Source organism: Balaenoptera borealis (assembly GCF_965194805.1).
Source record: "Balaenoptera borealis genome assembly, chromosome: 15".
Classification (NCBI taxonomy): Eukaryota; Metazoa; Chordata; class Mammalia; order Artiodactyla; family Balaenopteridae; genus Balaenoptera; species Balaenoptera borealis.
Genome location: NC_138871.1, coordinates 50,499,388 through 50,526,663, shown reverse-complemented (window position 1 = coordinate 50,526,663; position 27,276 = coordinate 50,499,388).

Below are 27,276 nucleotides of genomic sequence, written 5' to 3'. Positions count from 1 at the left end.
TCTAAGGAAAAAAAAAAAAAAGGCCATGAAGAACCTAGTGGCAAGACGGGAATAAAGACACAGACCTACTAGAGAATGGACTTGAGGATATGGGGAGGGGGAGGGGTGAGATGTGACAGGGTAAGAGAGTGTCATGGACATATATACACTACCAAATGTAAAATAGATAGCTAGTGGGAAGCAGCCGCATAGCACAGGAAGATCAGCTCGGTGCTTTGTGACCACCTAGAGGGGTGGGATGGGGAGGGTGGGAGGGAAGGAGATGCAAGAGGGAAGAGAAATGGGAACATATTGTATATGTATAACTGATTCACTTTGTTATAAAGCAGAAGCTAACACACCATTGTAAGGCAATTATACTTCAATAAAGATGTTTAAAAAAAAAAAAAAAAAAAGAAGTGCAAGATCCCTACACTGAAAACAAAACATCACTTGGAGGACATTTTAAAACCCAGAATAACTAGAAAGATATTCAATGTTCATTAATTTGAAGATAATATTATGTTCAATTCTCCCCTATTTGATTTACATATTGAATGCAATACAATAAAAATTCCAGTTATCTTTTTATAGAAATTGGTAAACTGAATCTAAAATATATGTGGAAATGGAACCTAGAATAGCCTAAATATTCTGAAAAAGATGAACAAAATTGGAGGACATGCATACCTGTTTTCAAGATGTACTACAAAGCTGCATTAATCAAGACTGTGTGGTATTGACATAACAATAAATGTACAGATCAATGGAATGTAATAGGAAATCCAGAAATAGATTAATACATATATGGTCAACTGGTTGTCAACAAAGGTATCAGTACAACTCAATGGAGAAAGAAAGTCATTTCAGCAAATAGTGCAGGGTAAGAGTCTGGAAGACGAAAAAGAGTCTTAACCCCAAACTCACATTTACCACAATAATTTATCTGAGATGATTCATAGACCTACACAGAAAAGCTAAAAATATAAAAGCGTCTAGAGTGAGTCATGAAAGAATAACTTCATATTCTACAGTATGCAAAGATGTCTTGGACACGAAAAGCACTAATCAAAAAATAATAAGGGAAGGATTGAGTTTTATCAAAGTTAAGAACTTCCGTTCATCAAAAGCTGCTGTTAATAAAAGTCAGATCAAAGGCTTGGAAAAAATATTTTCAAAATTCGTATTTTACAACAGATTTACAGTGTATTCAGTATGTACAATGAATTCCTATGAATCAATAACATAAGGAAAACAACTGGATTAACAAATGGCTATGAAACTTGAATAAATTTTTCAAAAAAGAAAATATAAATTGACCAGTAAGCATACGAAAAATGCTCAATATCATCAGTCAGAAGGAAAATACAAATTGAAGCTTTAATAAGATAATGTCTCATAGCCACCAAAATGGCTCAAACTTAAAAGACTGATACTGCTGGGAGGCTATGAAGCATGTGGTAATCTCATACGTTGCTGGTGGGAGTATACAATGGAACACCCAGTTTAGAGACGTATTTGATAGTTTCATATAAAGTTAAACATATACCTTTGATTATAAGCTAGCAATTCCATTTCTAAGTATTTTCCCAAGATAAGTGAACACATATTCATAAAAAGAATTGTACAAAAATGTTCTTAACAGCTTTATTCATAAAATAAATAACTGGTAAAAACCTCAATGCCCATCAGCAAAAGAATGGATAAGCAAATCACAGTATATTCGAACAATGGTAAACTACTCTGCAATAAAAATATAACAGTTACTGATAGATCCAATGGTATGGATGAATCTCAAAAACCTTGTGATGAACAAAAGAATCCAGACACAAAAGAGTAGGTGATATATATCACATATGTATGAAGTTATAGACCAGGCAAAACTAGTCTATAGTGATGGAAACCAGAAGTGGTTGCTTCCAGCAGAGTTGGGGGTGGGGGTGGAGTGGAACAGGAAACCATAATAGAAATATTCTGTATTACAATATGGCTGTTGGTTACCTGGCTGTATACACCTGTCAAAACTCAAACTGTAGAGTTAAGCTATGTACAGTTCATTATATATGAATTTTACCTCAAATATATATATGTACGTATATATACACACACACATATATAAGTTGTTGATGGAAAAATCTATATATTTCTAGGGAAAGCCACAGAGGGCAACTATCACCATCTCCTATAGAACATGGCCCTTTGTTGATAATTAGGCAAATATGAATCTAGGGTAACTGAGCCAAGCTAGGTAAAAAAGTCCAAAGTGGAAGTAAACACATAAGGCTACAAATTTAGGTAATCCTAGATGATCATTACCTAGGCAAATCCCTTGCCTTGACTGAATCTCAGTTTTCTCATCTGTAAAATTAACATGATTAGGTGTTAGGGGATTTTTTTTTTTTTTAACATTTTATCTATAAACACAACATATAGTAATAAAGGCAGAATTTCCCTGGTTGAAGTGGAGTGGGGCTTCAATACACACCTATTTAGGCCTGCCTGTCTCCACTGCAGCGGCTCCCAATGTATCTCTGGGGAACCACATGATTCCGACAAAGACAGTTCAAAGCTCTGGATGTACAGTATTAGCCTCAAATCAATTAATCTGCAACTTATTTTTAATGTAATTATATACTGATGTTCTGTTTTAATGGTCTATTATTTAATTATACAGACACAAGGCACCATATAAGTCTAAGGTGTACAGCATAATGATCTGATTTACATACACCATGTTCACAATATGTGCTGTGAACATCCATCATCTCATATAGATACAATATTAAATGGAAAAAAAAATTGTTTTCTTCTGATGAGAACTCTTAGGTTTACTCTCTTAACTTTCATAAATAACAAACAGCAGTGTTAATTATATTTATCATGTTGTACATTACCTCCCTAGTACTTATTTATCTGATAGTTGGAAATTTGTATCTTCTGACTGCCTTCATCCAATTGCCCCTCTCCCCAGCCCTCACCTCTGGTAACCACAAATCTGACCTCTTTTTCTATTTTGAAGTATAATTGACCTACACCACTATGTTAGTTCCTGTTACATGACACAGTGATTCAATATTTCTATAAATTTCAAACTGATCACCAACATTAAGTCCAGTTACCAGCTGTCACCACACAAAGATATTACGTAGCTATTGACTATGTTACCCACACTGGTTTTTTTTTTTTTTACACCTGTGACTCATTTATTTTGAAAGGAAGTTTGTACATCATGATCTCCCTCACCTATTTTTTTCCTTCCCCCACTCTCCTCCCCTCTGGCAACCACCTATTTGTTCTCTGTTATCTATAACTCTTTCTGTTTTGTTATGTTTGTTCAATTTTTAAATTTTATTTTAGATTCCACATATAAGTACAATCATACAGGATTTGTCTTTGTCTGACTTATTTCACTTAGTATAATACCCTCTAAAACCATCCAGGCTGTTGCAAAAGGCAAGATTTCATTCTCTTTTATGACTAATATTCCATTGTGTGTGTGTATATTTATCAATATAGATAGATAGATAACCACATTTGTATCCATCCATCTATTGATGGGCATTTAGATTTCTTCCATATCTTGGCTATTGTAAATAATGCTGCAATGAACATAGGGGTGCATATATCTTTTTGAATTAGTGTTTTTGTTTTCTTCAGATAAATACCCAGGAGTGGAATTGCTAGATCATATGGTAGTTCTATTTTTAATTTTTTGAGGAATCTCCAGACTGCTTTCCATAGTGACTGCATCCATTTACATTCCCACCAACACTGCACAAGTGTTCCCTTTCCTCTACATCTTATTCATTGTCTTTTTGATAATAGCCATTCTGACAGATGTGAGGTGATATCTCATTGCAGTTTTGATTTGCATTCCCCTGATGATTAGAGATGTTGAGCATCTTTTCATATGCTTTTTGACCATCTGTATGTCTTCCTTGCAAAAACATCTGTTGAGATCCTCCACCTATTTTTTAATCAAGTTCTTTGTTTTTTGATGTCGACTTGTGTAAGTTCTTTGTATATTTTGGATATTAACCCCATATTGGATATATCATTTGCAAATATCTCTTTCCATTCAATAGGCTACCTTTTAGCTTTTGTTGATAGTTTCCTCCACTATGCGGAAACTTTTTAGTTTGATGTGGTCCCGTTTATCTATTTTTTAATTTTATTTCCCTTGCCTGAGGAGACATATCCAAAAAAATATTATGAAGACTGATGACAAAGCATACCACCTGTTTTATTCCAGAAGTTTTATGGTTTCAGGTCTTACATTTAAGTCTTTAATCCATTTTAATTTATTTTTGTGAACAGTGAGTAGTCCAGTTTGATTATTTTGCATGTAGCTGTCCAGTTTTCTCAACAGCATTTGTTGAAAAGACTATCCTTTCCCCATTGTACATTTTTGCCTCCTTTGTCATCAATTAATTTCTCATATAAGTGTGGATTCATTTCTAGGCTCTCCATTTTGTTCCATTGATCTATGTTTTTGTGCCAGTACCATACTGTTTTGATTAATGTAGTTTTGTAGTAGAGTTTGAAATTGGAATGTGATACCTCTAGCTTTGATCTTCTATCTCAAGATTGTTTTGGCTATTTGGGGTCTTTTGTGATTCCATACCTATTTTGGAATTATTTGTTCTAGTTCTGAGAAAAATGTCATTGGTATTTTGATAGGGATTGTATTGAATCTGTAGATTGTCTTGGGTAATATGGTCATTTTAACAATATTAATTCTTCCACTACATGAACATGCTATATTTTTCCATCTGTGTCATCCTCACTTTGTTTCATCAGCGTCTTATAGTTTTCAGAGGTATTTCTGTAATACCTCCTTATATTTTTATCTAGGTATTTTATTCTTTTTTGATGTGATGGTAAATGGGATTTTTTTTTAAATTCCTCTTTCTGATTGTTCATTGTTAGTGTATAGAAATGCAACAGATTTCTATATGTTAATTTTGTATCCTGCAACTTAACTGAATTCATTGATGAGTTCTAGTAGTTTTTTGGTGTTATCCATAGGATTTTCTATGTACAGTATCATATCATCTACAAACAGTGACAGTTTTACTACTTCTTTCCAATTTGGATTCCTTTTATTTCTTTTTGTACTCTGATTTCTGTGCATAGGACTTCCAATTCTGTGTTGAATTAAAGTGGTGAGAGTGGGCATCCTTGTCTTATTACTGATCTTATGGGAAATTCTCTCAGCTTTTCACCATTGAGCATGATGTTAGCTGTGGACTCATCATATATAGCCTTTATTATGCTGAGCTATGCTTCTTTTATACCCACTTTGTACAAAGTTTCCAACATAAATGGATGTTGAATGTTATCAAAAGCTTTTTTTGGCATCTATTGAGATGATAATATGATTTTTATTCTTCAGTTTGTTAATGTGGTGTATCACATTGATTGATTTGTGAATACTGAACTATCCTTGCATCCCTCGGATAAATTCCACTTCATCATAGTATGTGAGCCTTTTAATGTATTATTGGATTTGGATTGCATATGTTTTTGAGGATTTTTCCATATATATTCATCAGTGACATTGCTCTGGAATTTTGTGATATTTTTGTCCAGTTTTGGTATTGGGGTGATGCTGGCCTCATAGAATTAGGTCAGAAGTTTTCCTTCCTCTGTAATTTCTTGGAATAGTTTGAGAAGGATAGGTGTTAACTCTTCTCTAAGTGTTTGATAGAATTCACCTGTAAAGTCATCTGGTCCTGGACTTTTGTTTGGAGTTGTTTTTTTTTTTTTTTTTAATTACTGATTCAGTTTCATTACTGGTAATTGGTCTGTTCATATTTTCTATTTCTTCCTGTTTCAGTCTTGCAATATTGTACATTTTTAGGAATTCTCCCATTTCTTCTAGGTTATCCATTTTATTGGTGTATAATCATTTATAGTAATCTATTATGATCTTTTGTATTTCTGTGGTATTGGCTGTAACTTTTCCTCTTTCATTTGATTTTATTGATTTGGACCGTGTTTTTATTTTGATGAGTCTGGCTAAAGGTTTATCAACTTTGTTTATGTTTTCAAAGAATCAGTTCTTAGTTTCATTGATCTTTTCTATTTTCTTTTAGTCTCTATTTCATTTATTTCTGCTCTAATCTTTATGATTTCTTTCCTTCTATTAACTTTGGGTTTTGTTACTATTTTTCTAATTCCTTTAGATATAAGGTTGGGTTCTTTGAAATTTTTGTTTGTTTGTTTCCTGGGGTAGGCTTGTGTTGCTATTAACTTCCCTCTTAGAACTGCTTTTGCTGTATCCCATAGATTTTAGATTGTTGGGGTTTTTTTTGTTTTCATATGTCTCCAGGTACTTGATTTCTTCCATGATCCATTAGTCATTTTGTAGCATATTACTTAGCTCCATGTGGTTTTGTTTGTTTGGGTTTTTTGGCATTTTTTTTTTTGTCTTGTAGTTGATTTCTAATCTTATAATGTTGTGGTTGGAAAAGACGTTTGATAGGATTTCAATTTTTTTTTTTAATTTACTGAGACTTGTTTTGTGATCTAGCATATCATCTATCCTGGAGAATTTCCATGTGCACTTGAAGAGAATGTGTATTCTGCAGCTTTTGGATGGAATATTATCTATATCTATATACATAGGTAAATACATAGGTATATAGATGTAGATATATATATCTATGAAGTTCCTTTGGTCTAATGTATCTTTTAAGGCCAGGGCTTTCTTGCTACTTTTCTGTCTGGATGATCAGTCCTTTGATGTAAGTGGGGTGTTAACATTCCCTACTATTATTGTGTTACTGTCAATTTCTCCCTTTATGTCCATTAATATTTGCTTTATGTGTTTAAGTGCTCCTATGTTGGGTGCACATATAGTTATAATTGCTGTATCTTCTTTTTGGACTGATCCCTTGATCATAATGTAATGTCCTCTTTGTCTCTTGTTACAGTCTTTGTTTTAAAGCCTATTTTGTCTGATATATACTGACATTCTTATGATTAATATGTCTGGGTTATTTTTATAATTTCATGAGATCAAATTGAAACTTTCAGTGAGATGAAAAGAAAAGGAATGACCTCCAGTCAAAAGCATTAGAGGTAAGTTGGTGGGGTTTTTTATTTTTTGTTTTTTTGTTTTTTTTGGAGGTTGGTCTGAGGAGTACACATATAAACTATATTTTTTTAAAAATGTATTGACTCTATTCTTACTTTTCAGTTGGACTTTCTTCAAAACTAATGGGCAAAGGGCACAACCATTTCACAAGAATGGAACGATCCTAAAAGTCCTCCTTTACCAGTGATTTTTACTAAGAGACAAACAATGCTATGACACAAAGTAAGCTCTATAAACAAAAACAGCTAAATGCTGTTATCTGGAAAAAAGAGCACATACTTCAAATAAAACATGAAATATAGACACTGTGTTATGGAAATAGGTTTACTGTGAAATAGGCAATTAAAAACTAAAGTATAGTGAGCCAAAGACACATTCATTTTCTAAAGCTGGGATGAATAACAAGTGGACTTTTTTCATTTCTTTTCTCTTTCTTACAAATAAAACAGGAATAGAATTATTTCACATACGGTGGAGTACATAGTTTCAGATAATGATGACACATCTTTATTGCTCAATCTGTTACTAAAAAAATTAAACCTGCTTTTGCATTTGTGGACAGTTAGTTTGGCTGCACATGTTAATAGCCTCTAACTGTGTTACTTTACCATTTAGAGCTATGTGAGTGCGAAAGTAATCCTCAAAGTAAACCACAGGTACTCCATGTAAACATTACATTATCCTCAAGTGGAATGAACCAACCCAATAAATAAAAGCCCTGGCAGTAACTCCTACCTTCTACAATTGAAAACTAATTATTGGTTGAAAATAAACAGTGTAGTAATTTCATTCATTACCTGCAGCAAAGACCTACAAAGCTTATGTATTTGAGAACCTGTTGTGTTTTGGTTAATGGACATTAATTTTTTTCAACCATAGCTCTTGACCATTTTACAAAGACAATTACAGCATAGGCAGAGGAAGGTTTGTGTGAATAAATCCAGTTGGCTAAAGTGTGCACCACAGGAAACTATCACTTGCCCAAGGGCTCTAGGACATTGGTGACAAAATTAGTAAAGAAAAATAAGTTTTCTATTGCTGAGGCATTTGCTGCAAATGTAACCTTTAATCTGTTTTATTAAATGGAAACTAAAGGCACCAGTAATGTGGCTGGCTAGAAAATACTCTAATGGCTAATATTTATTAATGCATCTGTAGTATTTATCGAGAGATATTAGACATACTGCACATAAATCCTCTTGTTTAATGTTCACAACGGTCATGAGGTAGGCACTGTTCATCTTGGATGTGTTAGGTTCATTTTTATGAAATTAATTCATGAACAATTAGTAATAAAGTTAGCTGTGAGGCAAGGTGGAGATCCTTTCTTCTATCAAATCAATATAAAAGGTTACAAGAACATTTATACACACACACACACACACACATATACACACACTAATTCACTACAGGGAACTTAAACCAGTAAGTAATCATATATGTTGTTTCCAAGAGAGATGAAGAAATCGAGGCGAAGTAAAAACTTAGAGTAGTATAAGAAAGTTTCTATAAATCTACTATACAAAGAAGTATTGTGTATAATGGTTAGAGCTGGGTCACAAATTCAACTCTAAGCAGAGATCAAAGGGAAGAGCGAAAACAAGATTCAGTGTCCCTAATATGAAACACCAATGGATAGAATAAGTTCATTTTTCCCTGTCAGTATTAAGGTTTGAGAAAAATTTCTCCCATGGAGCCTCCTAAAAGTGATTCTCCTTAATGAACTTGAAAAGTCCTTTAACAGCACACCTAGAGCAAATGCTGCAAATCCAGAGTCGTATTCTAAAGTGTAGCTCAGTGAAACAATTCTACCAGGGGACCAAACAATGACAAGAGTACTGAAGTCTCTGATGGTCTTATTTGAACCAGGAACAAATTTAGAACATAAGGAAGATAGTGTGAACTATAAAGGGTTTAGGTTTAATAGTTTTTAAAACTGTGTTTCCAGAATCTGGGCCTCTGCCAAAGATGCCAGAGAAAGGATGAAAGGGTGTGTGTGTGGGGAGTTTGGGATTCCATTCCTGCTTTACACAGAGCAGCTCCTTGCTTATCAGTTTCATTATTGGGCTTTATTATTATTTTAAGAGGATTCATTGAAGAAGAAAACTATGAAGTGAGTTTATTGCAGCATTAATTATAGGAGTGAAAGAATTACAACATAAGATCACAAAAATACAGTAATGACTAATCAGTAACACAAATTTAGTTCTAAAAGAAGTATTGTGCATATGTGTTAAAGTTGGGCCACACATTTCACCTCTGATTTTAACAGAGATCAAAGCAAAGAAAGAAATCAATTACAAGATTCAATGTCAACATGAACCAATACGTTGATGCCCCCGCAGGTGATGATTATGAAGATTAAAGAGAAATATAGAAGATTTTATGTGAAAGAAGGAAATACACAAAGATGAAATTCTGTTGGTGTGATTTTAAGGGGTTTTTCTTTTCCTCTTTAAACATTCCTTTAGAAAAGAGCAATAATTTTGACTACATAAAGTTTTTAAGTTAAAAAACAAATCACTGGATGATAGAAAATTTTGCTGCAAATGCAACTATAAAGGTTTAATATTCTTATTATTAAAATTAATAATTATTCAGTGACTATAGGGAAAAACATTGCAATTCCAAATTTTCCAATTGTAATAAGCTGGAGTTTGACTTGATAAAAATAATAGCAACAACCATTACAAAGTAATTACAGTGCCTAAGGGAACCTTTTAAATTACCTTATATACGTAATATTTAATTCTCACAACAACCCTTATGAAGTAAGTAGTATTTATAGAAGTGGGGAACCTGTATCACAGGAATATGAAGTAACTTGCCCAGATCATCTGGCTAGTAAATGGTGGTTCCAGGAGTCCAACCCCAAGCAGTCTAGCTCGAGAGCTCATGTTCTTAACCAAAACATGAACTGCCTCTCTTAGCAAGTTGCTAAGTTCCTCTCAGCCCTACCACGCTCCATAATACTGTCATGCAACAACAATGCTATCACCTTCCATCAGCATGCTACTCTAGAATTTCCAAAATATTTTCATATGCGTTATCTGTTCCCAGGACACTTCCATAAGCAAGGACACCATCCTTCTGGCTTTGATCTAATATTGCTATAGCACTTCATCTGTTCAATGTTTGCTGCCAATTCCATAGACTTGATTTCTTGGTCTGCAGTCTCACTGGCCACATTCTAGGCCACAGGGTTTGATTATCTCATTTCAAAAAGGATCCTGGGAGTTGTTACATTTCATAAGCTATAGATTGTTACAGAAAGAAGGGAACAATCCCATCTATTATAACATTCTAGTTTACTGGAGCAGTTAGACATAACTAAGCTTATAAAGCTAATGAATGGCAGACACCAGACTAAAATTTATATTTTTCTAAGACATAGCATGTAAATGTAAGTGTTAACAATATCAATCAGACACTAATATTAAATCTAATGTGAAAAATAAAGAACTAAAAATGTTCAAACTATGATTTTAAATGATCATTTTCTTACAGAAAAAAATTACACATATATAGCTCGCAGAATGAGGCCAGAAACTCAGGCTTCTAAGCAAGGCTAGGATATGCTACGGACAATCACACCTGAGAGAAATACAAGAGGCATCAAAAGCCTTTGTGTCCATCAAGGTTGAGTTTTCCCACACAAAGAAAACAAATTACTTTATGCCTATATTTTTTAGACTTCAGCATTGTTAGTCTATTTTACAGTTGAGACACCAGGGAACTGAATAACAAGAAAGTGATAGGTCACAGTGACAGATTCAAAATTTTAAATTCTTTCTAAAAAAAAGCTAAACCCAACTAATACCCAATAGGGTATTTGCTTTAATAATAACTAAAAATTGCTTTCTTGTAAAAGTATCTTAAAATTCACAGGACAAAGGAAATTTTTGAACAGAAGAAAGGTAAAGAGAATACAGAAAAAAACAGTTCATGTGACTTCCCTTGAAGGTGTAAAAAGGGTCAATTATAATCTTTTCTTGGTACTCAATTCAGGAATTAATTTTGCAGTTGTTGATTTTTTATTATCACAAAATTTGAACTTTGAAAAATCATTATACTATATTACACTAATTATTTAGATTAAATGTGGCTCACCTCTAGGGGATTAAAATTAGCAAAATGATCTCAACTCCTCAGATGAAAAAGAGTATTATCAAAACAATCAGCAAGAAATTTGTTTTTGCTTGTTTTTAATTGGGCAAATGTTTACTTTAGAAAAAATAAAGAAAATAGAGACACTTTGAAGAAAATATAAAACTGACTATAATCTCATCAAGAAATAATAAATACAATTATACTGTTTGTAAAACACTCACCATGTACTATTATGCTAAAGTATTTTTTATATGTTGACTCATTTAATTCTCATAACAAAGCTTTGAAGCACAGACTCAAATTTTACAGCCTCCATTTCACAGAAGAGAAACTGAGTCGCAGAAAAATTAAAATGACTTGCTCCAAATTACAGAGCTACTAAGTGGCAGTCAGGCTTCAAGCTCAGACATTTTGGTTTTAGGTTAGTGATTGCTACCCACTATTCTCTATTGCTGGAAACTGGTTTCTACACCACATAGATCATAAACGTTAAGGAAGTAAATGGCTTCATGGAATGTAGACTCACGTGTAAAATATTGTACAAGCTGTGCAAGGGACAAATTTCAGGCAGACTTATAACCTGAAAATACCTTCTTTGTACTTTAACATTTTCATTTCATAACACTGTCTACCAAATTAACCAGCTATCAGAAAAAAAAAATTCAAAATGAATTTTACTGTATGAGGAAAAGTATGTCCTGAAAATGAGTTCGGGAGAAAGTATAATTATACCATTATGGTTGGATTTGATATTGAATTGTCTTACTTCCATCAATTCAATACGTACTTCCACACTCAAAGGAGTTTGATCAATACTGATTAAAATTCAAGTTGAACAAAATAGGAGTTTTATGTAATTTATTATACACACTCTCATATCCTAAGACAAAATCAGTGGAGATCTAGCTACAAAATTAACGAGTTCATTTTTGAAGCTGACACATGGGAACTTTATCAGAATAAGAGGTAGCTTTATTTTACTCACCTTGCTCACTACTGTCACTTTAGTACTTTAGTAGAGCTACCAGTGAAACATTTTTTTTTTTTTTACTTCAGATATGTCAATTCAATCCTTACCACAAAGTGATTCAAGTAGGAAACACTAGATGTGAACAAATTTCAAAGTTAAAAATGCACTTCGAACACATCTTGATTTCTAGATTTGAAGACAGTGTTTCAATATTTAATAGAAACTATTAAATAGCTCTTTTATGGATAATACATATAGGGTAATTCTATCAAGCCATAATTAAAGACAACTATTTCTAAAATCACTACACAGCAACATGTTCAGTTCACATTCTGTATTTTCAATTACAGATGATCACTCAATCCTCCCCCCCCACCCCATGTACATATAAGATCAAGTGTTTGCATTATTAGGGGACAGAAAACTGGAGATTCATAGTCCTGCTTTTATAGTTATTTAACAACAAGAGGTAGTCCTGGAGATCATCTAGCTGTGGCAGAGGCAGGCTTGCTGTTTATGTGACCCAGTTCTGCATCCTCCTGGGTATGCAGACCACAGTCACGGTCATTGCATGTGACTGAATTCTAACCAGAGGATTGCAAGTGATTATGATAAGCTCACGTTCAAGGTCTGGCCCATAAAAAATCCCCCACACATAACTTTCTATGCTTTCCTTCCATACCAGCTGAGTGGAATGAAGAAGACACCTTGTCAGTTACACTCTGGAGCTGGATTCTACAGCCCACAAAAGCCCATTCTTAAATATTCGATGACATTTTTGAGCCAGTTGTTAAATTGTTGGCAGTTTGAAATTTACCATGGTGAGAATATTTACACCAAAGCAATCAGTAAATGCTACACATTAGGGCTGGCTTTTTTCTTCTTCTTCTTCTTTTGTGGAGACATCGTTTACTAGCATATGACTGCCATTAGAATGGTTTTGTAATCCACAGGTGGAAGATGACACAGCCACAATCTAAAAGGAACTTAGCCTCTTGTTCACTACTGGAAAAAAAGCCACCTGACCAGAAATACCTGTATTAGACTGTTATAAGAGTGAGAAACAGGGTGCCCAGATTTGCTGTGGACAGTCTCTGTGCCCACTTTCCCAGTCTAATTAATAGCATCCCCTTTCACTCACACAAGTGTCTTAATTTGAATAATAGTCACTCCAGCAAGATAAAAACTTTAAAAATTTTCTTGAATTAAGCCACTGAAAATTTGACGCTTATCTGTCACAGTCTTTGTAATTAATATCTTAACTAATACAATAGTTTAATCCCTTTGTTGTACAATAAAGACACTGATATTTGATCTTCATAGTAATCTTATGAAGAAAAGTAGTTATCTGATATACATGGACACTTTCACATATTTGTAAAATAAGGCAGACAGAGTAAACTTGCCAAATTTGATAGAGGCAGAAGATTATAGATTCTCTTGACTTGGAATCTAGGGCTATTGACAATAGCTATCTCTAAATTCCCAATAGTTTTTTGAACATAATGTGTGACTTAGATACCATGATACATTTCTATTTAGGAAACTATTTCCGTTTGTACTTTCTCAGCACATAGCAATTACAGAGAGGATAAGATGGTCCAGATGCATCCTGGGTGACCATATAAAATTTGTTTAATGGAGTTGTTATATCTCCTGGGGGCATTTTGTTTCTCAGTCATTTTGTTTTTGCTGCTTCAAAATGTTAACAAATTAAAATCATTTGGTTTGACATGAAATCCAACATCCCAAAGTTTTTTGCCTCTGGCAAGTATAATATAGAAAGGCCTATGACTAGAATAAACAGTGCTGTATCTAAAATCAATCTGAATTATAGTTAAATTGACTTTGGGCATGCAAACTCATGCCTGGATATAAACATAAAACCTACACCAGTGCCCTTTCGTAAAAGACTCTGGATGCGAGAGGCTGGTTGAACACTGATTAAACAACAGAGTTTCTGTTGTCCATCTTAGTTTCTGGATTATTTCCACTGATTGGTTATGTCCAAACTCCTATGCCTTAATGTCATTATCTTACAGCCATTCAGTCAAAATCCTCAACAATCTGTTACCATTCTAAATTTTTAAATTTTAATTAACATTTAAACCAAATGTGTGCTTTTCATGTTATGTAATTTGGTCCTCATAGGAAACATATGAAGCAGATGTGGTTAGTATCACCATTAAGGAAACTGAGGTTCAGCAAAGGTAAGTAAAATATCTACAATCTTTTTTACGCTCTTGGTTATTACCATTATTAAAATGTACTGATAAATTATATCTTCAATTTAGAAAACAACAGAAACCCTAACTTCAAAACTTCTCTGAAAACAGAGAAGCAAAATTCTTATTTTTTTTTAATGAGACCTCAGAAATTTAGGTCCTAGACAAGAATATTAGAAATAAACCTCACTGATGAATATAAATGCAAAAATTCTAAATAACATATTAGCAATCTAAATCTAACAATGTCTGATATGTCCTTAAACACAGTAAGGATTATTTCAGAAATATAAGAATTGTTTAATTTCAGAGTATTTAATAATATAATCTGTTTAAGCACATTAATGGAAGATAAAAAAACCATGATCATATCAGTAGTTTCAAAAAAATTTTGATCAAAAATTTTTATTTTGATTTTATTATCATTCAAATTAAGACACTCCTGTGGGTGAAAGGGGGTGCTATTAATTAGACTGGGGAAGTGGGAACAAATACTGTCCAAAGCAAACCATGGCACCCTATTTCTCACTGGCATAACAATCTAATACAGGTCACAAAATGATGACAGAAACATTATTATGAACTATACAAACAACCAAAAACCTATCAAATAACAAATAATTCTTAGCAAACCAGAATAGTAGAGGATTTACCCAGCATTATGAAAGATGTTTACCCCAAAACTCTAGCATATAATATAGTATTTCACACCCCCAACATTATAAGTCAGATAACAAGAATTAGAGAGTATGTGGAAAAATCAGAATTCTCAAACACTGACAATAAAATCACTTTGGAAAGCAGTTTACCAATGTCTAATGAACTTCAAAATATACTTACACTAGGATCCACCAATATTAGTTCTAGATATGTATTTGACAATCCGTCATATGGGCCCAAGGATGTAAAGGATATATGCATGATTTCTAATAAAAAATACTGGGGGGGGGGGGGTGAAAATCCAAAGGTGGTGGAGAGGTATATTATGATATATTATAATATATTACTATTCAATAAGTTATTTTGATTATAGTTATCTACAAGAGTAAATCTCTAATACATACATTTAAGTGAAAAGATTAAGTTCCGTTCCTCCAAAAATCAAGCTACTGAAAGACATTCACAGTATAATGAAATATTATATAAAATATAAAAACAATGTGGACACAAAACATATAGTCAAAACATTAAAAACTGGACCAAAAATATATAAACCAACTTCAAAGTAGTAACTACTTAGTAGAGATATCCTTGGCCTCTCATAAGATAGAGATAGGGACGTCAGGAGAATGTTTTGGAGAAGATAATATACCTTCCTTATTCAAAGAGGAGTTAATTAGACACAAGGTTGGTACGGACATGTCCGTGGAGAGAGTATCCCAGGTGAATGGCAAAGAATGAGAAAGATCTCAGAGACATAAACCATACAATATTCTCAGGAAATTCAAAGAAAGTCAATGAAAGGAAAGTAGAAAAGAACAGAAAGTACCAGCTCTGAGAGCTGGCTAAAGCAAAGTTCCTTTTTTACCCCCCAGTTCTATTGAGGTATAACTGACAAAACACATTGTGTAAATTTAAGGTGTACAATGTGATGACTTGATATACCTATGTATTGTGAAGTGATTACCACAGTAAATTTAAGTAGCAAGTTTCTGAAAAAACAATAGTAACTACTATTAGAGACGGAGGCATTGGAGGATCTAACTCTACTTGTGATGTTTTATATTATCTAAAAAAAAAAAAATCTGAAGTGAAAGTTACAAAATAACAGTATAAATTCTTGATAGAGAATTTTTACATAAAATAATAAAATAAATTTTGTGCTATGAGTGACCATAAGCATTAGCTAAGTCCCTTGTTTTTAAGATATGGTGAAGACAATCGAGATAGTCGATGGACTGTAAGATCAGAGACACAGATAATAGCAGAACTAGAGAAAGGAATCCATGTTTCCTGACTCCAGTTCAGTGTTCTTCCCATGGATTACACTGACTTTAATCAGAAAGATTGTGTGTAGTATTTTCATTTGATTTAACAAAAATATTTTTACATCTCATATTTTATTTTTCCTTCTGATAAAGTTTCCTAACATATCTCTTCTTCATTTGTTTCATTCTTCCTATAATAAGTTTTTTGCACGTCTGGCTTTCCCACTGTGAGAGTTTCTAGTTGTCAGAGGCATATCTTGGTCATCTTTTTATTTCCATTCATCATAGTGTCTTGTGCACAAAAAACATTTAATGTGTGCTTTATGAATTGAATGCACTGGTTTATTCTTTCAAAAATTTGAGCAAATATGTTTTAAATATTTGTTTTATGTCATGCACTGTGGCATGCACTGGACTAATTGTCATCATAAAATAGATGAAGATTTTAATATTAAACTGAACATAGGCTCTAAAGAGTTAAATGTTCTTCTGTTGACATGCATCTTGAAGTTTCTGTGACTATCTCTAACCCATTTTGATAGGAATAATTTTAAACACATGAGAGCAGTAGATAATGCTGGGCTTTTTAGTTAGAGTGACGAGCTAAATCTAAAGAGAAGCCAAGTATTCACATGATTACCCCTCAAATAATCAATTTATTTTTGCTGATTTTACAGCATGAAAGAGTTCAGAGCAGCAGAGAAAAACTGATCAATACTAATAAAGATGTTAAAAAAAATAAAAAGAATGATGTATAAACTCCACAAATAAAAAAAATTTAAAAAAAAAGAAATCCTTCATGCCTTTTCTTCCAACAGCTCCTTTAAAAATAGTTATAAGGTATATAAAAATAAGATACCAACAGCACTTAAACACCTACCTTAAGTTTTTTTTTTCCATGAGACTTTTCTGGGTAAGAAGAAGTAAGCACATTTCATCCTGTCTCTCCCATGAAATACAGTTATGAAAACTGGACAGAATGCACAGAACAGCTATTTAAGATATGTGGAATTGAATAATAGTACAATGGGAAGAAAATTAGAATTCGAAGTACTATCAAACTATTGGTTAGTGTCTTTTTTTTTTTCTTTAATATCCATGATCTCAACTGAACACACCCCAAAAAGACAGAAAGAGCTCCAGAAGTTCTCTACTTCTGGCTCAAACAGAGACAAAGTACCTCTTAATGGTCAAAACAAATGAGTGAAACACCTCCATTTTTCTTTTCTTTTTCTCCATTCTCACACTCCAGCCCCAAACCAATCTGGCAATGGTGGCACCAACAGTGGCAGAAACAGGAGCCTATGGAGGCTAAAATTCTGAGCAAGCGTGACCTTCCTTTATAGGAAAAGCTGTCTTCCAAAGAGAATGGGACAAAACTCCATTGCCTGTTGGAGGCAATATCTCTGTCTCAGGTGCAGGGACAACCATGGGAAATGTGTGGCATATGAGGGTAAATAAACTTCCAGCTTTCTGGCTGGAGCACAGAAAAGCAGAGGCTCAAAGAATCATAAAGTATGAGGAGGAAGAAAAAGAGAAAGGGATTCATGAAAGTGACTCCATAGCACTGTTTATAAATTTTCAGCCGTACTCCCAAGCTGAACATGCATGGATCATATCTTAAAAACACTCCATAATCTTTGAGAACTGAACAATGGGACAGATCACCACCACCACAGGTCCCAGACTAGCCACTGAGTGGTCCACTCATGGAACAGATATACTTAACATTGCAAAACCTTTGAAAGTAGAACTGACATTGAAACCACACCACACAAAAGAATAGTCAAAATCTGTGGCCTGAACCTAAATAGGTCAAGTGCCTGCTGAAAGATAACAATAAATTTAAAGGTAATATTCCCTGTAGGATTTAAATAAGACCTAGAGTTTCATAAAACAATATCCAAAATGTTCAGGAGACAACCTAAAATTACTTGGCAAACAAATAATAGATGGCAACACTAAGAATACACAGATGCTGGAATTATCTGAAGAATTTAAAGTAGCTATTACAGATATGCTTCAATATTTTAGAGTGAATGCTCTTCAAACAAAAAAATATAGAAATCTCAGCAAAGAAAGAAACTATAAAGAAGAATCAAAAAATTTTAAGAACTGCCATAAATAAATATTGAATTTTTTTAATGGTCAAGTGCAATAGCAATAATTGAGATGTAGAGAAAAGAGTTTGTGAACTAGAAGATAGGTCAATAAAAATTATTCATTCAGAACAAATGAAAGGAAACCAATCAAAAAGAATGATCCTGTGAAACAGTAACAGAAAGCCTACTATCCATATCATTGTAGTCTAAGATAGAAAGAAAAAACGTGCAGTGCAGGAAAAAAATTTGAGGAAATAATGAGTGAAAACTTCACAATTCAGTGAAAGATGTGAACCTACTGATTTAAGTAGAGTGAATCCCAAAATGGATAAATGCAAAGTAATCCATACACAAACACATAATAAAACTGCTGAAAACTAAAGACAAAGGAAAAAAAATCATGAAGGCAATTTTTTCTTAAAATGACATATTATCTAGAGGGGAACAATGATTCAAATGGCTTTGGATTTCTTGTAAGAAACTATACAGCCAAAAGGAAAAGGAACAGTATTTTTGAAGTGCTAAAAGAAAAGAACTATCAACCAAGAATTCCATATCCAGCAAAAATATTTCCAGAGATAAAAGTAAAATAAAGACATTCTCAGATGAAAGAAACTTAGAGAATTCACTGTCAGTATACTCTCTAAAAGAATTGCTAAAGGTAATTTTTCAAACAATTGAATGATAGCAGAAGGAAACTGGGAACATCAAGAATGAAGGAGGAACAGAAGAAACAGCTAACATTTGCTAAACAGAATTGAATATTCTTATTTTAGGTTTTACAAACTGTGTTTGCTGGTTAAAAGCAACATGTATAACATTGTCTAATAAGATTTTCAAGATATAAAAGATAACTGCAATATAGAAGAACGATAGTTAAGGGGCACAAAAAGTAGAAGTTTTCTACATTGCACATTAACTGACAAAATATTGGTCAAACAGACCGAAATTTTAATATGTGGTAATTTCCAGAATAAAACACTAAAAATACAAAGAGAAATAGTAAAAAAAACAAAAATTCTAGATGCAAGCTAAAATTGAATATTAAAATGTATCCAAATAAATAAAAAGAAGGCAGAAAGGGGGAAAACAAAAGAACTGAAAAGAGATTAAACAAACAAAAAACAAATTAAAAATGGAAGACTTTGAAATATGTCAACAATTATATTAAATATAATTTGGAATATCATTTAAATATAGAGATTGTCATAATCAATTTTAAAATGACCAAAAGGAAAACTTTCACATAGTGACTATATGAAAGTTAGATAAGTAGACTTCAGAGCAAAGAAAATGACCAGGGATAAAAATGGACATAATATCATGATAAAAGTCAATTCACAAAAGAGACAAATTTTTAAACGTGTATGCAAACAACAACAGTTTCAAAATACATGCTATAAAAACTGACAGAACTGAAAGGAGGAATGATAAATTCATGACTGTCGAAGATTTCAATATTTCTCTCCCAGTAATCAAGAGAAATAGTAGGAAAATATCAGTAAAGGCACAGAAGAACTGTACAGTACTATGAATCAATTGGGTCTGACTGATATTTATATAACATTCTGTACAAAGGCAGAATATACATTCTTTTTAAGTGACGATAGAAAAGTTACCTAGATAGATAATAATCTTGGTCAAAAAACAGTCTTACTAAATTTATAATTTAAATCATACAAAGTATTTTCTCTGGCCATAGTTGATATAGATTAGAAATAAAAATACAAAGATAAAAGGGAAATACACAAAAATATGAAAATTAAACTACACACTTTTAAATAACCCATGGGTCAAGGAAGTTTCAAGGGAAGTGATAACATACTTTGAACTCAGTAAAAATGAATATACAACTTATCAAATTTATGGGCTGCAGCTAAAGCAATGCTAGGGAAAAAAGTATACATAAAATTCTTATAGTAGAAAGGAAGTCTCATGTCAGTAATATAAGATTCTATGTTTAAAAGAACAGCAAAACATACCCAAAGTAGGCAGAAGAAAGGAAATAAAGATAAGAGCAAAACTCAATAAACAAAGAAAATCAATGGACTCAAAGGCTGGTTATTTGAAAATATCAATAAAATTGATAAATCTATAGCAATATTGATGAAGAAAAAGGAAGACAAAAATTATCAGCATCAGAAATGAAAGATGGGATACCAATACACGTCCTGCAGACATTAGACAGTTAATAGGGAATACTACCATCAATTCTTTGCATGTAAATTCAACAACATAGAATAGACCAACTAATTCATCAAAAGCCACAAATTCCAAAACTCACACATGAAATAGGTAATAAACAGTATTTCAACTGTTAAAGAGATTGAATTTGTAGTTTAAAATCTTCTGAAAAAGAAATCTCCAGGCCCAGATGGTCTTACTGGTAAATTCGGCCAAACATTTAAAAAATTCACACCAGTTCTACACAACCTCTTTCATAAAATAGAAGAGGGAACACCATATGAGATCTGGACTTCTCTGATTCTAAAACTAGACAAAGACAATAAAAAAAAATCCTATAACACATTATTTCACAATATAGAGAAACTCTTCAAAAAGTTCTGCAAAACGAACCTCTTCAAAAATTATCAGCAAATAAAGGAACTTCTCTAAGAGAAAAAGAAAAGGCCACTACTAGAAACAAGAAAAGTACAAATGGAAAAGCTTACCAGTAAAGGCAAACATGAAGTAAAGGTAGGAAATCATCTGCACACAAATATGATATCAAAACCAGCAATTGTGAAGAGAGCACAAATGCAGGATATTGGAAAGACATTTGAAATTAAAAGACCAGCAACTTACAACAATCTTGTTCACATATAGACGGCTATATCAAAACCTCATGGTAACCACAAACCAAAAATCTGCAACAGATATAAACAAAAAGAAAAAGGAATTGAAACACAACACTAAAGTTAGTCATCATATTACAAGAGAAAAGAACAAAAGAGGAAGGGAAGAAAAAAGACCTACAAAAACAAATCCAAAACAATTAAGAAAATGGCAATAGCAACATACATATCGATAATTATCTTAAATGTAAATGGATTAAATGTTTCAACCAAAAGATATAGACTGACTGAGCAGATACACAAACAAGACCCATACATATGCTGTCTACAAGAGACCCACTTCAGATCTAGGGACACATACAGACTGAAAGTGAGGGGATTCAAAAAGGTATTCCATGCAAATGAAAATCAAAAGAAAGCTGCAATAGCAATACTCATACTAGACAAAAATGAACTTTAAGATAAAGACTGTTATAAGAGACAAAGAAGGACACTACATAATGATCAAAGGATCAAACCAAGAAGAAGATATAACAGTTGTAAATATATATGCACCCAACATAGGAGCACCCCAATATATAAGGCAAATACTAACAGCCATAAAAGGAGAAATTGACGGTAACACAATAATAGTGGGGGACTTTAACACCCCATTTTCATCAGTGGACAGATCATCCAGACAGAAGATCAATAAGGAAACACAGGCCTTAAATGACACAGTAGACCAGGTGGACTTAATTGATATTTATAGAGTATTCCATCCAAAAGCAGCCAAACACACATTCTTCTCAAGTGCACATGGAACTTTCTCCAGGATTGATCACACGCTGGGCCACAAAGTGAGCCTTGGTAAATTTAAGAAAATTAAAATCATATCAAGCATCTTTTCTGATCACAATGTTATGAGATTAGAAATCGATTACAGGGGGAAAAAAACTGTAAAAAACACAAACACGTGGAGACTAAACAATATGCAACAAAACAACCAATGGATCACTGAAGAAGTCAGAGAAGATCAAAAAATTTCCTAGAGGAAAATGACAATGAAAGCACTACAATCCAAAACCTATGGGACGTGACAAAAGCAGTTCTGAGAGAGAAGTTTATAGCAATACAATCTTACCCCAGCAAACAAGAAAAATCACAAATAAACAACCTAAACTTACACCTAAAGGAATTAGAGAAAGAAGAACAAACAAAACCCAAAGTTAGCAGAAGGAAAGAAATCATAGATCGAGCAGAAATCAGTGAAATAGAGATGAAGAAAACAATAGCAAAGACCAACGAAACTAAAAGCTGGTTTTTTGAAAAGATAAACAAAATTGAAAACCTTTAGGCAGACTCATCAAGAAAAAAAGGGAGAAGATTCAAATCAATAAATGAAAAAGGAGACGTTACAGCAGACACCACAGAAATACAAAGTATCATAAGAGACTACTACAAGCAACTATATGCCAAAAAAATAGACAACCTGGAAGAAATGTACAAATTCTTCTTAGAATTCTTAGAAGTACAACCTTCCAAGACTGAACCAGGAAGAAATAGAAAATATGAACAGAGCAATCACAAGTACTGAATTTGAAACTGTGATTTAAAAACTCCCAACAAACAAAAGCCCAGGACCAGATGGCTTCACAGGTGAATTCTATCAAACATTTAGAGAAGAGTCAACACCTATCCTTCTGAAACTATTCCAAAAAATTGCAGAGGAATACTCCCAAACTCATTCTATGAGACTACCATTACTCTGATACCAAAACCAGACAAAGATACCACAGAAAAAGAAAATTACAGGCCAATATCACTGATGAATATAGATGCAAAAATCCTCAACAAAATACTAGTGATCCAAATCCAACAACACATTAAAAGGATCATACACAGTGATCAAGGGGGATTTATCTCAGGGATGCAAGATTTTTCAGTATCTGCATATCAATAAGTGTGCTACACCACATCAACAAATTGAAGAATAAAAACCATAGATCATCTCAATAGATACAGAGAAAGCTTCTGAAAATGTTCAACACCATGTATGATAAAAAATCTCCAGGAAGTGGGAACATACCTCAACATAATAAAGGCCATCTACAACAAACCTTAGCTAACATCACACTCAATGGTGAAAAGCTTCAAGCATTTCCTCTGAGATCAGGAACAAAACAAGGATGTCCACTTCCACCACTTTTATTCAATATAGTTTTGGAAGTCTTAGCCATGGCAATCAGAGAAGAAATAAAAGGAATTCAACTTGGAAAAGAAGTAAAACTATCCCTGTTTGCAGATGACATGATACTATACATAGAAAATACCAAAGATGCTACCAGAAAACTATTAGACCTAGTCAGTGATTAAGTTGCAGGATACAAAATTAATACACAGAAATCTTTTGCATTTCCATACATTAACAATGAAAGATCAGAAAGAGAAATTAAAGAAACAATCCCATTTAGCATCACATCAAAAAGAAAAAAATACCTAGGAATAAACCTACCTAAGGAGATAAAAATACCTGTACTCTGAAAACTATAAGACCCTGATGAAAGAAATTGAAGATGACACAAACAGATGGAAAGATATACCCTGTTCTTGGATTGGAAGAATCAATATTGCCAAAATGACTATACTACCCATGGCAATCTACAGGTTCAATGCAATCCCTATCAAATTACCAATGGCATTTTTCACAGAACTCGAACAAATAATCTTAAAATTTGTATAGAGACACAAAAGACTCCAAATAGCCAAAGCAATCTTGGGAAAGAAAAACAGAGCTGGAGGAATCAGGCTCCCTGACTTCAGACTATAGTACAAAGCTACAGTCATTAAAACAGTATGGTACTGGCACAGAAACAGAAATACAGATCAATGGAACAGGACAGAAAGTCCAGAAATAAACCCACAAACCTATGGTCAATTAATCTATGACAAAGGAGGCAAGACTATACAATAGAGAAAAGATAGTCTCTTCATTAAATGGTGCTGGGAAAACTGGACAGCTATATGTGAAAAAAAAATGAAATTGGAACATTCTTTAACACCATACACAAAAATAAATTCAACATGGATTAAAGACCTAAGTGTCAGAACTGGATACTATAAAACTCTTAGAGGAAAACATAGGCAGAACACTCTTTGACATAAATCACAGCAATATCCTTTCTGATCCACCTCCTAGAGTAATGGAAATAAAAACAAAAATTAAAAAATGGGACCTAATTAAACTCAAAAGCTTTTGCATAGCAAAGGAAACCATAAATAAAACAAAGAGACAACCCACAGAATGGGAGAAAATGTTTGCAAAAATTTCAACCGACAAGGGATTAGCCTCCAAAATTTATAAACAGCTCATGTGGCTCAATATCAAAAAAACAACACAATCCAAAAATGGGCAGAAGATCTAAATAGATATTTCTCCAAAGAAGACATCCAGATGGCCAAGAGGCACAAGAAAAGATGCTCACCATCGCTAATTACTAGAGAAATACAAATCAAAACTACAATGAGGTATCACCTCACATGGGTCAGAATGGACATCATCAAAAAAGTCTACAAACAATAAATGCTGGAGAGGGTATGCAGAAAAGGGAACCCTCCTACACGGTTGCTGGGAATGTAAATTGGTGCCGCCACTATAGAAAACGGTATGGAAGTTCCTAAAAAACTAAAAATAGAGCTAACATATGATCCAGCAATTCCACTCCTGGACATATATCTGGAAAAGATGAAAACTCTAATTCAAAAAGATATATGCATCCCAATGTTCATAATGGCATTATGTACAATAGCCAAGACATGAAAGCAACCTAAGTGTCCAATGTCATATGAATGGATAAAGACGATGTGGTATATATACACAATGGAATACTACTCAGCATCAACAAAATGAAATAATGCCATTTGTAGCAACATGGATGGACCTAGAGATTATCATACTAGATGAAGTAAGTCAGACAGAGAAAGACAAATGTTATATGATATCACTTATATGTGAAATCTAAAAATATGATACAAATGTACTTATTTATAAAACAGAAGTAGACTCATAGACATAGAAAACAAACATGGTTACCAAAGGGGAAGGGGGGAGGGATAAATTAGGAGCTTGGGATTAACATATACATACTACTATATATAAAAAAGATAAGCCACAAGTATCTACTGTATAGCACAGGGAAGTATATTCAATATCTTATAATAACCTACAATGGAAAAGGATCTGAAAAAAAAAAAATATATATATATATAACAGAATCAGTTTACTGTACATCTGAAACACTGTAAATCAACTACACTTCAATTTTAAAAAAAAGAATAAGCAGCAAGACGGTCTTTTAAAGGCTAGTTTGCTTAAAACCCTTTCACATATATGATAAAGTTTGCTCTTAAAATAGCTCAAGAGTATAAAAACTGCCATATCTCCCATGATCCACATGATCCACAGTTGGTTAGTAACAGAAGAGAATCCAATTCTGGATCACTCCAAGTTCAATTACTTTTCTCTCAAATCATCAAAATGAATCTTACATAGTGGTAGAGAATGTGACCAGGTGATATGATTTCAAGTCCTTTTCATTGCCCCAATTTACCATTTTTTACTGGCTTCTGAAATGTCACTGGCAAGAACTTTCTTCTCTTAACCTAAATCTTTGACTCTATTTGATATGAGTGCCTGCAATGTAAACAACATTTTAAGCCATCATAAGTAATTCACATCTTAGTGACAAGGAAAGATCTGAGACCAATGCCAATGAGAAAATGGATTTTATATATTATTTACGTATTATCTAGTGGGGCATACATTTTTAAAAATTTCTTTTAACACTTTTTTTAAAATTTTTATTTATTTATGGCTGCATTAGGTCTTCATTGCTGTGTGCAGGCTTTCTCTAGTTGCAGCAAGTGGGGGCTACTCTTCATTGCGGTGCATGAGCTTCTCATTGCAGTGGCTTTTCTTTTTGTGGAGCATGGGCTCTAGGCACTCAGGCTTCAGTAGTTGTGGCACATGGGCTCAGTAGTTGTGGCTCGTGGGCTCTAGAGCACAGGCTCAGTAGTTGTGGCACACGGGCTTAGTTGCTCTGCGGCATGTGGGATCTTCCTGGACCAGGGCTCGAACCCGTGTCCCCTGCATCGGCAGGTGGATTCTTAATCACTGCGCCACCAGGGAAGTCCCAAGTGTGACATACATTTGCATCAGCCTAATCAATGCATTTACTCCTGTAACAAATTTACATGAAAATCTAAGATATAAAGAAAAGACTTCTGATAAGTGTGGAAAATGAGCAAAGGGAGTTAGTTTTATGTTTCAATAATTTAATGTCATCAAATTCTGAAAACCTGATGTATTATCTCTGCAACAGGGTTATAATTACCAGGTTATTAGTTACTCTTATAAATGGAAAATTTTAAATAACAGCTGAAAGTTTAGATGGTATTGATCACTTTTGAGCAATCAAAAGGAAAAGGCCATATGATATGAGTGTAATGATGACAGACAGTGCTAACTTCCCATTTTTGCCAGGGTTGTTCCCTTTCTTTTCATTTCTATAATCAAGGCTGCAGTTACACAGCTTGGTGTTCATTGGGTTACTCTGAGCATTAAATAACTAAAGTTCTCAATAAAATGCCAGCTATAGGAAATGGTAAAAGTACTAATTTATAATCAGATATTAATATGTCAAAATGCATGTTGTAATAATGAAAAATTACTAAACATAGCAAAGCCAAAGAACTAAAGCGGGAGAGGTAGAACGTTTAAAAATACTTAAAATAAAAAAAAGGAAAAAAAAAAAGCCCAGAACTAGTGGCATAAATAGACATCAGATAGTTGATGGTAGATGTAAGTCCTTATTAGAGCAATTGTATTAAATGTAAAATAACTAAATAGTTGAATTAATAGACAATGATTATCAAACTAGGTTTTTAAAAAGTCCCTCCATCGTACTTTGGAGTTCTGCAGAAGCAGAAACTGTGCTGAGGAACCAACTGCAAGTAGTTTATTAGAAGATGCAGGGAACATGAGTAGGAGAGGAAGATGTGATATAGGGAAGGCAAGGCAGCCTTTA